The 13,571-nt window shown below is 44.9% G+C and overlaps 3 pseudogenes; 1 reads left to right on the top strand and 2 right to left on the bottom strand.

Annotated features, from left to right (window-relative positions):
• Window positions 1-2,918: 2,918 nt before the first annotated feature.
• LOC140599565 (CXXC-type zinc finger protein 1 pseudogene) lies at window positions 2,919-3,537 on the bottom strand (annotated as a pseudogene).
• Window positions 3,538-4,312: 775 nt separating this feature from the next.
• Window positions 4,313-8,022, bottom strand: LOC140599564 (adenosine deaminase pseudogene; annotated as a pseudogene).
• Window positions 8,023-10,612: 2,590 nt separating this feature from the next.
• LOC140599563 (von Hippel-Lindau disease tumor suppressor pseudogene) lies at window positions 10,613-11,138 on the top strand (annotated as a pseudogene).
• Window positions 11,139-13,571: the final 2,433 nt, after the last annotated feature.

The following is a 13,571-nucleotide window of genomic DNA, read 5'->3' as shown; positions in this document are numbered from 1 at the left end:
AAAACAGGGAGATTACTGTCTCTCTAATTTATTTGTTACTCCTTGCTGTTTCTTAAACTTCAGAATACAATTACTACTATCATTTTTTTTACAGTTTTTTTAATGTCTTTTATTTTTTAGTTTATTTTTAAGTTTTTTTAAGTAATCTCTCTGCCCAACATAGGGCTTGAATTCATGACCCTGAGATAGATAAAGAGTTGCATGCCCTACCAACTGAGCCAGCCAGGAGCTCCATCATTTCTTGATCATCTTCATAACTACAAATTTTTATATTCTTTGTTTTCCTCATCATCACTTAGCTGCTTTGTTTTCTTTGCAGCCTGTTCCACTAAGGAGCAGTTGGTGGTCTCTCTTATTCTTTAACTTGAACAAAGAGAAGGAGTAGCAATGTAAAAGGGTCCAGGGCCAACTTGACTTCAAATTCTTCCTCATTTCCAATTTGTTTTACAAGACCTCTCTTTTTGTTTCATCCTCTAGGATTAGAAGAAAGCCTTTGTTGTAATTTTAGTTAGCCTTATTAATGACACCTTTCCTTTATTTCAAATATTTGAGAATGTTTATATTATATGTAGGGATGAAGTTGAAGCCCACTGTTTGGGAGCCAAGACTGTATAGGAGAGACAGTATATAATACTCTGTGATATAAATGATTCATCTACCTCAGATTTCAGGTTACTGTTAACACTATTCTAAGAAGACAGTATCCATATATAGAAACATTTCTTATTGATAATGTTTTATGTAACTAAGTATTAGTAAGATGAGTCCTTTTGGGTTTGATCTATTTTTCCCAAATTAGGAACGAGTATTAAGACTTAGCATGAAGTTTATGATATATTTGAATTTTTGCTCCATGAATGCAACTTAATTTTTGTAGGTTAATACTGAGTTTTATAATATTAAAAACGGGTGTCAGCCTCACATGCCCGGCTGGTGACAATGTGGGAAGCTAGTAGGGATGGGTCAGCTTAGAGCAAGTTACGTACTGCATGAAGGTATTCCAATTCAAAAGAAGAAAAACCATTCTGTCTGCCAAACAAAATATATTCTGAAGGCTGACTGTTTTGTAATACTTGATCTGAAATTTTTGGGGTCTGAAATTTATAAAAGAATTAAATTATAAAATGCTAAATGGCTTGCCTTTATTATGAAGTAATCTGTTAGTTTAAAATCAAAAGAGAAGCATTAAGGAGTAAAGCAAATATCATGAAGCCTAGTTATTACAAATTGCCATCTATATTTACAATAACATTCGTAGCTATTTTTTTTCTAATAAGATGAGTGGAATTTCCTTGATTATAGGTTTATTTTTATTATTTTTTATTTTGAAACGGCCAATATGCTTATGAGTAAGATTTGTGTGGTCAGCTTCTGTTCTTTCATAAACTTCAGATAAAAATCATTTTAGCTGTAACCAAAAACTGAAGTCTTTAAAAAATGGCAGATGTTAATTTAAAAACAGCAGAGACTAATTTAGTTTGCTGTGTGATTATGGTCTAATGGAAGTTTCATAAGCTTTCTTTTCTCCTAACTCAGAAAAGTATATGTCAGAGTATGTCCTTAGCCAAGAATTTTATCCACTCAACATATGTTTACAAACTTATATAAAGCAAAAAAGAATGTATGTAACTCTAGTGAGCAAGAAATATGGTTTTGCTCATATTATCTGATGTTTGCCAAAAGAAGAATAAAAGATGTATGAATTCAATCATCCAGAGAAAAATACACATTTGAGGAAATTCAACAAGAAACAGATATCCCTGAAAGAGACCTTGCTAGAGCCCTGCAGTCCCTCGCCTGTGGTAAACCAACACAGCGGGTTCTTACAAAAGAACCCAAGTCCAAGGAAATAGAAAATGGCCACATATTCACAGTTAATGATCAGTTCACATCCAGACTACACAGAGTCAAGATTCAAACAGTTGCTGCCAAACAAGGTGAATCTGACCCAGAAAGGAAAGAAACGAGGCAGAAAGTAGATGACGACAGAAAACATGAGATCAAAGCTGCTATCGTGCGGACAATGAAATACAGAAAGAAGATGCAGCACAGCGTGTTAGTAGCAGAGGTAACTCAGCAGGTGAAGGCTCGATTCTTACCAAGTCCAGTTGTTATTAAGAAACGTATTGAAGGACTTATTGAAAGAGAATATTTGGCATGAACACCTGAGGATCGCAAAGTATACACATATGTAGCATAAAATGCGTTCAGAAATTTGATTTATCCTTGGACTGTACTCTTCGCAAGGACTGAGAAGTTCTTTTAAATCATTAAATATTAAGACGACCATCTCTTCTATTAAATTACAGTACATGGGATCCCTGGGTGGCGCAGCAGTTTAGCGCCTGCCTTTGGCCCAGGGCGTGATCCTGGAGACCCAGGATCGAATCCCACGTCGGGCTCCTGGTGCATGGAGCCTGCTTCTCCCTCTGCCTATGTCTCTGCCTCTCTCTCTCTCTCTCTCTCTGTGTGACTATCATAAAAATTAAAAAAAATAAATTATAGTACATGTTCTAGACCATTCAGATCAAGCCTTTACTCCCTTTAAGAGTTTTCAACATCAATTGATTGAGCTTCAGGCTTTCCAGCATTTATCCCTGTAGAGATCATCTTTTTTTTTTTTTTTCTGGTTCTTCAAAATTTTATTAACAAAACCAGGGAGAGGGGAGGCAACAGTGAGCAAACTGCACAGTCCCACCCAGGCACAGAGAATGGAGAGACAGAGGGACAGAGAAGGACAGAAGAATATCCAGAGAACCTCTGATAAGGGCAGCTGGGTAGTCAAATGGTGGATGGGCACAGGGAGAAACTCAGGGACCATTGGAGAAACAGATGAATGGCAGAGCAGACAAACGGGGGATTCGGGGGGGCTCCCGGGCCTGGAATGCAGGGCCTGGGGACTTCGGGGCCAGTGAGGCTCAGTGGTCAGCACTGGAGCGTGGGGCGGTAGTGAGCGGGTCATGCTGGATCGTGTGGTGCAGCATCAGGCCAGTAATCCTGCCCGGTCAGTCACGGCCGTGCGAACGGTGCGTTCCTGCTCAAACAGCTCATCCAGCTTGTGCCACACGCGCACACGCTCCAGGTCCACTCCAGCAGCCGCAACTTTTCCCAGCAGTAATGCGGGTACACTGGCATTTGGGCAGGCGGCAGAAGTCACCCGTGAGCTCAGACATCACGTACAAGAGACATCACCCACATATCTCATCAGCTGGCACTTTGGGGTCCCGGGAGTGCTTGGGCACAGCGCCTGGAGCCGTTTACAGGATGTCTTGCTCTGAGGGTTGTAGACATCACAGAAGAGTCGTGTAGCTCCCTCAATGCTTGTGGGGTACATGGACCCAAAGGACGTCTGGCTCTCATCCTTGGCGTAGCAGCGCTCCATGTGGCGCAAGGCAACACGTGGGTTGATAGGGTGCCCGTGGAGACGCAGAAGATCTGCAGGTCCGTGTCACCACTGTCACCCTCATTGCTTTTCCAAACAAGGGGCCATTCTGGGATTGTGGGTGCACATGAAGTTGGGGACACTTGTCGGCCCATTTCACAGAAGCCTCCAGGGCTCCACTTCTGTTGGCGGCTCCACACCCCAGGCTTCCCTGGCCTCCTACCTTCTCCTCCAGCCTTGTCACACTTTCAGTGTGGGCTGCAGGGGTTGTTTCCATACCCCTGTGGAGGCAGTGGGGTGAGCAGGGTCACCGTGGATCCACGGCTGTTCTGAGGGATGGATACCTGGTGTGGGAACGCTTCCCTGATGCCACATCTTCCAACCTCCCCCAGCCCGTGAGGCGGCTTGTGGATTTGACTGGCCTTGCCATCTGCCCCGGGGGGAGGCCAGGCTTGCCTTTGCTCCAGCCCCAAGTGGCCAGGACAGAGGCAGCCTTGGCTGCCCCACTTTGTCACGGACAGGCCTCTGACCTATTTACATCCACTCTCTCCAGGGAAGCTGAGGGGAGCCGTATAGAATCCTTGTTCCATTTCATCATTACTGGAGTCTTGGGGCAGCTGCTAAAACCACTCGGTTTTAGTCTTCCGTGCAGTGAGTGGGGCAGTTTCCCATGGTGGGCTGGCCTGGGACCTTGTGTTGTGCTCCGTTCTGTCACCCAGTCACTGTAGATATTTTCTACCTTCCTGCATAACCCAGGTTCCAGGGTACGTGATCTGTTCTTGGTTCCCTAATAAATAAAGTCAGTCCTCCAAAAAAAAAAAAAATAAAATAAATAAAAAATAAAGAAAGATGATCATCTCCCTTTTTTTTTTTTCCCACAATACCACCTATTGGCTTCTTTATTGAGCACCACATTTTCAGCATGCGTCACTATAGGAGGGAGGCTTCAGATTCAACCAGACTCTGGCCCGTAGTCAGGAGAGATGTGGTGTGCCCAGGTATTCCTGTGTAGAGAAAGGCACATGGCTTCAAGAGCAGCAGAAGTTGACTATGGTCATCATCGTCCTCCTTGAAAGAGTAAAGGTGAGTGCCGTTCAACCCCAGAGAACTGAGGCTCCGTCCCCAGGGGGAGGGCTTGGAGAGGTGGCCATATGTCTGCAGGGATGCTGCAGCATCCAAAGATAGCATCCCATAGGCTTTAGAGAGCAGATCAAGAAGCTGCTTCTTTTCATCTTCTGGGAGGAAACTAAACTTTGCCACATTGATGTTCAGTCTCTTCAACTCCTCCTTGGTAAAGTCCATCCCTGTTTGGTCATCTGATAATCCGTGTCCAGAGTGGACTTGAAGATGAGTGGGTCATCCGTGTTGAGGGAGTAGTTAGCCTGGTCATTTTTGAGCCGAACCACCGTGTGCTCCGTGTCCGACTTTCAGGCGCCTGTGAGGTAGCTGGACCGGGGGCAGATCTTGAAGTGCATGTTTTCCTGCCGCAGCCTGGCATAAAGGGCCTCGTCCTCCAGCGTGTGGTAGCCGTGGCCCAGCCTCTCCGTCTTGAGCGCGTCCACAGCCTCTTGGACCACCTCCGCCAAGCCCACCTCCCCTGCGTGCACAGTGCGGTGGATGCCTCTCCTCACAGCCTCCTCGTCGGCCTTCACGTGTCCCGGGAAGACACTGCTCCCTTTAATGGTCTCATCTCCTGCCAGGTCGATGGCCACCACAGTCTGCTGGTACTTCGGACACAGCTCCACCACCTCCAGGGACCAGTTGGGCTGGTGGTGCAGGCAGCACAGGATGGACCTCACTTTCACCTTGAAGTCCCGTTCTCCCTCCTACAGGCTCTGGCTCACCAGGGCCACCACCTCCCCTAGGATTTGCAGAATCTCTACATTAAAATTGATGTGGCAGTTTTAATACAATGTATATGAAATAGTCTAAAATTTACAATACAGGAAAATATGATTTTTTTTTCTCCTAAAGTTGAAAAGCTTGGCATGTATGTCCAACAGTGAGGTAAAACATTTTGTCTCTCAATATAAAGAACTGTGCAAGGATAACATTCAAACACATTCAATTAGGGCACTTTTCAATTTTGACAGGAATACTGAATTACTGTAGCCAACAAAACACAGTTAGAAAATGCCAACATTTCAAGTTGATAAGAACGAGGCTGATAACATCAAACAAATCTTTTAAAAAAACTTTTCTTTTGAAACAATTTCTTTCAAGACAAAGGGCAGTTTGCTTCACGTGACTGTAATTTCTTGTGCCGGGGAGGAGTCTGACCTAGAGAGCATCGGACGCCAGCCACTCACTCATTCCTGCACATTGCAAAAGGGCAAGGGAATAAGGTTCGTGGAAGGCACTACTTGCACGTGGAGGATGAAAGGCACTACTTTAAGATTTTTCTTGTTTGAGGTTTTTAAAATCACGCCACCAGCATTTGTTAATCCCACTCTCGTGCACGGCCACAGTGGCCCCTCGGCCTCCTGAGGTGCACAGCCAAGCCGTCTCCCCTCAAGGACTTGTCTGTCCCATGTGCCTGGGCCAGTGTGGCTGTGTGCAGGACGCAACAGGGAGGCCGCGCTCCACAGGGTCCTGGGGCCATTCAGGTTGTGCCAGGTTCTCTCAATGGGCTGAGTGTGGACATAAAAGCAAACCTGTATGAAAACAACAACAACAAAAAACCAAACAAACAAACTTCCGAACAAAAAAGCAACAGCGTCAGGAGTCTCTAGAGAGAAGAACTTCAGGCACAGGACACATCCTCTCACCGGGTCACCCCTCATCTGCAGCCAGCGCCCCCTTTCATGTAGCGGACCCCACCCGCCCATCCCCTGTTCCACCTCCACCTCCGGGGCCACCCCCCGCCCCCACCCCCACCGCCAGCCAGAGGAGAACAGGGTGTTATTTTATATGTTGGCAAATTGAACATCGTTAAAAAATAAATTTAAAAAAGAATTTATTAATAATCCAAAGAAAATGGAGAAAACAATCTTATATTTTATTTCTTGGTTAGAGGAGAAATGAAAACAGTATCATATGATAAAATATGGTCAATAACTTTGTTTCCAGGCCATTCACAGTCAATTTACACATTTGAGTGGGATTCTTAACAGCTGTAGAGATAGGCTCTTCTGGCTTAAAATTCCTTAAAATTTCCAAGAGGAAATAACTACACCAGAGGACATAGTAAATATTCCATTGTATGTGATGTCATTTTATTTCTTTCTCCAAAAATGCTTGGCAGGCCTAGTAAGCCACGCATTCCAGTTCCTTTTCTGCTCGTCAAAGAGTATGTCAGACCTTTGCCATTGTCATGTAGTCCCCGTGGATGCTACTTTCACCTTCATCAGATGGTGTATAAATTATTTCATAAATGAAGTAGATAATTTGGGATGTAGATGCTTTCAACCACTAGATTTAACATTTTTCACACTTTCAGTCATCTCCCTCAGAACAGGAAAGGAATTACCTTTCATCTCAGGCAATTTATTTCTACATTTGTGTTGGGTTCCTATTCTTTCTGTATCATGAATTTTAGATATATTTTCTGTATACTTACATATATCTGTATAATTTAAAACATATACACTTTATTTGAAAGTACTCCTCCCCAATCCGATTCTCCCTCCTAATATTGCAACAAGTGATGGCATCACCCAGACTGAAATTTGCATTGAAAAACAAAAATGCTTCAATCTCCATATATTTCCACCTACTTCTCTCTTATCTTCTTTGCAATCCAAGAAGAGGTAAGGTCCCCTAATCAACTTGTCTCCTCCGCCCACACCCATCTGATTTTTTGGTCCCCATTAATTCGTGGACCTCTTCCTTGTTCACAATTCAAATGCTTCAATCAACAAAACACTGTCACACACAGTGTCATCAGTCTTTATGTTAGTTTCAGCCTCAGTAGAATTTGATTCCTCTTGTGTGCAGGCCCTGTCTTCCCTGGAGTCTTTCCTCTGTTGTCCCCGACTGCAGATGAGATGGAGTTCAGGGAGCTGGGTGTTTCCTAGGCAGTGACATCAAGGCGAACATGGTTGGAAAGGGTGGGGAGGAAGAAACACAGGCAGAGGGAGAAGTCTGACCACTGGGCAACCTCACAGCATCAGCCCACCCCACAGGGTGCTGAGGAACAAGCAGGACCCATACACTTATCCTAAATTGAAGCCAAGTGGCCTCTGTGAATAATCATTGCCTGTCACTCACTCTGGGGAGCAGTTGCCTTGAGGCAGGTGGCTCTTTGCAGCTGAGTCAAACTCTGCCTCTGTTGACAAAGTCCTCCGGGAAGCTTATGCATGGATCCTACCATTTCGCGTCCCACCCTGCAGGTCAGAAGGGAATAAGTTCTGTAATAACTGGCCCATACAGGGACCTCGAGATGTCTGAAGCTGATGGGCCTGGCAAAGAAAAAACAGGTGGCAGAGAGGCAGCTAGCATACAAAGGGTAACAGAACACTAGGAGCTCAATGTTGGTTCTAGTGGGGCTTCTGCATACCGGGTGTGGATTGGGTCCCGTGTCTGTCCTTACATGGAGCCACACCCTGTCAACCAGCTGTCCTTGCTCCTGGAAGGTGGGAGGGGTCTTCAGGGCCCCGGACCAAGGTCCTTCTACCTTTGCCCACAGGCCCTTCTTCCATGGTTGGCACACTAGACCTAATGCCCACCACTGGGTTGGGCTTCTTTTTTTTATTTGCTAACAGGCTTTGCCCACATGGCACATATTTCACTGTTGAATCTAGAACAGTGACTCCAACTACCTCAGGAAAAATGATATTCCTGGGCAGCCCCGGTGGTGCAGCTGTTTAGCGCTGCCTGCGGCCCAGGGCCTGATCATGGAGACCCGGGATTGAGTCCCACGTTGGGCTCCCTGCATGGAGCCTGCGACTCCCTCTGCCTGTGTCTCTGCCTCTCTCTCTCTCTGTCTCTCTCTCTCTGTCTCTCTCTGGGTCTCTGTGAATAAATACATTCTTTTAAAAAAGAAAAAAAAAAGAAAAAATGATATTCCTGTGCCCCTCACTTAGGGAAACCTGTCTTCTGATCCCCCATCTCGTTAGGTTATGATTATCATTAGCAATGACAATTCCCTAACTATGATCATTTCTGTGATCTTGTTATTCATCATTATTTTCATTATGTTCTTGCCATGAATTGTTTTTGCAGTTGTTTGATATACAACCTTCAGTAGAGTTTCTCCACAGGAAAGCAACCCCTTCTGCACTACATGATATTTATTTTGCTCAGGAGCAGCATCTTGAAATATTCCAAGTCAGCCTCCAGAAGCAGGACCAGCCCTCGATACCACAGGAGCCTCCTGAAGGACATCCTTTACACATATGCCTCTGTTAAAATTCAAAATTCCCTCTAGGGCCCACTGGCTGCTTGTGCCAGCCTAGAAGTCCTGGAAAGTTGTCCTTGGATGAACAGAACTGCCACAACATTAGTCACATCAGGGGTCCCCATAATCACTCTTGCCTTCTTGGAAAGGTGGGACCTGGTGTCTCTGTCCATATGAACAGCCACATGAGGTTATCTGATCTGGAATCCTAGAGCCACTGTAGCTAACATCGTAGGTACAGAAAAGGCTCCCTAGGCCAGCCCGAAACTGGAGATCTAAGTCCTCTCAGGTACACAGGAGAGGCTGCTGGTGCAGTACCGGAAGGCACAGAGATTGTGAACGCCCATCCTGTCCATCCCACGACTACTCTCCGTCTTCCAAGGGAGCTTGGCAACCACTCGGAAGGCAATGTCCTCCCTGCTAGTATGGGAGTATCGTGGGTGACACCCTCCTCCAGCCCACGCCCATCTGATCCTCTGCAAATACTTTAAGTGACCTCGGAGATGTGAACTTAGAGTCCTGGAGCTCCAGGGTCTAAGGGGAAAAGAAACAGAAGGGATGTTGGGCAGAGAGGGTGGGAATAGAAAAGGCAGCTTGAATGTCCACTTGACGCTGGGCTCTTCTGTGCAGGTGTGGACGTGGGGTCCTGCCTGGCCTGCCACAGACCAAGCTCCTGAAATCTGGTGGCTGTCCTGCTGCACCCCCTCTACCCCACGGGCTTTCCCTCAAGGGGTCTGCATGCAATTTCCCAAGTTGGCCTAGACCCTCATTCTGGCTGGCTTTTTCCCTCCTGTTGCTCATCTCTGCCTCCTGTTACAGATGTCATGTGCACACGCAGGGCTTTAAACTCTCCACCCTGTAAGGCCCAGCACAGTCACGTTATCATTCACTTAGAGGATTCTATACCCAACCTCCTTATTTATCATTATGTCCCATATTAATAGCAGTGGAATTACGATTATTCATGATGACTATTATAATTGATTATTTTTATCAATAATTTTTATCATGGATTATTTTTGTTGTTGATGCCATATGACATTGTATAGTCTCTCTTTTCATGAAACATGTCAGATTTTTTGGAAGATGATTATGGAGGGTTCTCCAACAGACCTATAATTCATAATTTACACACTGCTTCATGTCCCCAGTGTATGAGTTTGAGTGTGTTCCTCCAATGAGCCCCTTGAAATATTGCATGTCCCCCTCTAGAGACAGTGACGGGGTCTGTGATGAAGGGGAGCCCTGAGGAAGATTTCCTTTGCCAGCGTGATCCTCTAGAAAAATACCTGATTATGTTTTTTTGCTTTGTTTTGGTTTTGTTTTTGTTTTTACAAAGTGATATATTTCCATAGAGATGGTAGACTTATATCCTCCTCGCCTCTCCGGATCCCTCTCCATCTCACCTAGGCTAACAATTTGTCATCATTCACAGGGGTAGAACCAACGCATTTAAGAAACCTCCACATTTTTAGAAACATCCATTCATATTATGTGTTTAAGCTAAACCATAGGCTACCGATAAATTGATAAGCAAGATGAGATATATCCATATAATAGAGTATTGCTCAGGCTTACAAAGGAAGGAGAGTATGATGTACAGATTCCAGAACATCGGTGAACCTGCAGGGCATTATGCTAAGCGTAATAAGCCATTCACAAAAGAAAAATACTGTGTGATTCTTCTTATACACGTCAGGTTCACAGAGGCAGGGTGCTGTATGGTGGTCCTCAGGGGATGGGGTGCAGAGAGGCAATGGGGTGTGTTCAATGGGGACAGTTCTAGTTCAGCAAATGAAAAGAGCTCGGGGCCCGCACGCCCCGCCCCGCCCCGCCCCGCGAGGCCGCACGTCCCCGGCGGCGGCCTCGGGCTGTCCAGGCTCCGGGAGGTAATGCCCCGAAGGCGGGGACCGTGGAGGAGCCGGCGGCCGCGGCCGGTGCTGCGCTCGGGGAGCCCGGGGAGCCCGGGGAGCCGGCCCAGGTCGTCTTCTGCATCCGCTGCCCACGCCTCGTGCTGCGCGTGTGGCTCAGCTCCACGGCGACCCGCAGCCCTACCCCACGCTGCCGCCGGGCACGGGCCGCATCCACAGCTACCGCGGTCACCTTTGGCTCTTCCGAGATGCCGGGACATATGATGGGCTCCTGGTTCACCCAGCTGAGCTATGTGTGCCACCTCTCAATGTTGAAGGGCAGCCAATTCTTGGCGACACCACCCTGCCAGGGGATACTCTGAAGGAGCGGTGCCTCCAGGTTGTCCGAAGCCCAGTCAAGGCTGAGAACCACAGGAGCCTGGACCTCGTGAGATCCCTCTAGGACGATTTGGAAGACCACCCGAATGTAAGGAAAGACCTGGAGCGGCTGGCACAGGAGCACATTGAAAATCAGCAGATGGAAGGGGAGACTGAGTACTTTAATTGAAATCTGCACTCCTGAGTCTCAGCCTTTGATGGTACTGACTAGTCTTGATCTATATTTAGGACTGGTCACTCATTCTCAGATTCAAGGGGTCTCATTCTCAGAGTAAAAAATCCTCCATCGCTTAAAGGAAAGTGAACTGACTGCACTAGGCATTATGATGTTTCGGGGCAAATATCACAAGACGTAACTTAATGCCTGTCCCTTCTAGAAGTATTCTTCAAATAGTTGCGTTTTTGCCTCCTAGTAAGTCAGGAAAGTTTCTATGTGAGGACTTCTGTGTAAGTAATTCAATAAGAATTGCAGCATATTCTTTGATTGTAAGAAAGCAGTGGCATCTGCTTTCAATTGCTGTATTGTGGTAGGTGATGTGTCTGCCTCCTGCTTTCAGAAGACAGAGATGTCCTTAAGGCAGGGACAAGTCTGTCTCCTCCTTTGAGACCCCAGTGCCTCACACATTATGAGCCTTCAGTCAGTGTTTGTTGAATGAACAAACCAGCAGATACTTTGGTAGAAAGTGTTTGAAGGTTTTGCCCTTTTTGGGGGGTGGGGAGGTGGGTACCTTACAACGTATACAGTAAACAAATGTTTTAAAGGGAATCTCTTTTATAGGAAGAACTTTTTATAAATTTCTAAACTTTGTGCTTTTCTCTGCCCACTGTTATTGTAGTTTATTTTGTTTCTAAACCAGGATTACCTTTCTGCAGTTATTGTGGTGATTGCTTTTTTTGAAACTTGACATATGCACAGAAGATAGGAGAAAATAATTGTCCTCTTAGATGTAGTATTAAGGAGCTACTACTATATTGTAAATAAGTTATTGCTAAGTGTGAGTATTTCTGTTACTTTTGGTAAATCTGCTACCTTTCTGTTTGGCTTAGCATTGTTTTGTTTTGTTTCCTTAAATGCTGGCAGTGTTTTAACCAGGGGCCAGCAGTGTTGGGGCAGCAGGGACCACTAAGGGGAGCCACTCACTGGCTCATCTGGACTTGCAGGGCTGCCTGGTTCGGCATTTTTCATCAGGCAGGAGGATCTGGAGACACTTTACACCTGGGTGGGGAGAGGCGGTAGCCCTCTACCTTTTGGAAGTTACTCATTATACACAGTGGATTCAGGGAGTAGCCTGGAATGTTTCATAGTTTTATAAATGTACAAATCCTTTCTTATAGGCCCCGACTTAAATTGATTAACTGAAATTCAAAAGTTCTATCAGGCTTTCTTTTTTTGGTAACTAATAGTTAAAAAAAAAAATTGCCCCCAATCGAGAAAATTTTGGTAAAGACAGTTAAGTAAAAGAAAAGAAAAATCATTGCAGATACACTACTTGAATACAGCCCCTAACATTTTGACTTTTGGCCTTCTTAGGGCATCTTTTGGTTAGTTTGGTTTTACATAGTTGGGATCATATAGAATATAACAGTTTTGTATTCTACCTTCTAAGTCATGTCTTTATAACTGAATGTTTTCCCATGGTAATGTAGACATTAGTGCAGTCTTCCTTTCATAAACAATTCGATATTTCTTGGTATGCCCCGAATGTGGGAGCTGCCAAATATTTAAATCAATTAATAACCAAAGTGAAGAAATACTTAGATAATAATACACTTATACTTGGTGACTTCAATCTAGCTCTTTCTATACTCGATAGGTCCTCTAAGCACAACATCTCCAAAGAAATGAGAGCTTTAAATGATACACTGGACCAGATGGATTTCACAGATATCTACAGAACTTTACCTCCAAACTCAACTGAATACACATTCTTCTCAAGTGCACATGGAGCTTTCTCCAGAATAGACCACATACTGGGACACACATCGGGTCTGAACTGATACCAAAAGATTGGAATCATCCCCTGCATGCTCTCAGACCATAATGCCTTGAAATTAGAACTAAATCACAACAAGAAGTTTGGAAGGACCTCAAACACGTGGAGGTTAAGGACCATCCTGCTAAAAGATGAAAGGGTCAACCAGGAATTTAAGGAAGAATTAAAAAGATTCATGGAAACTAATGAGAATGAAGATACAACCGTTCAAAATCTTTGGGATGCAGCAAAAGCAGTCCTGAGGGGGAAATACATCGCAATACAAGCATCCATTCAAAAACTGGAAAGAACTCAAATACAAAAGCTCACCTTACACATAAAGGAGCTAGAGAAAAAACAGCTAATAGGTCCTACACCCAGCAGAAAAAGAGAGTTAATACAGATTCGAGCAGAACTCAATGAAATCGAGACCAGAAGAACTGTGGAACAGATCCACAAAACCAGGAGTTGGTTCTTTGAAAGAATTAATAAGATAGATAAACCATTAGCCAGCCTTATTAAAAAGAAGAGAGAGAAGACTCAAATTAATAAAATCATGAATGAGAAAGGAGAGATCACTACCAACACCAAGGAAATACAAATGATTTTAAAAACATATTATGAACAGC

The sequence above is a fragment of the Vulpes vulpes genome, chromosome 7 (genome assembly GCF_048418805.1).
Source record: "Vulpes vulpes isolate BD-2025 chromosome 7, VulVul3, whole genome shotgun sequence".
Taxonomy (NCBI): Eukaryota; Metazoa; Chordata; class Mammalia; order Carnivora; family Canidae; genus Vulpes; species Vulpes vulpes.
This window is presented reverse-complemented; position numbering and strand designations above follow the sequence as displayed.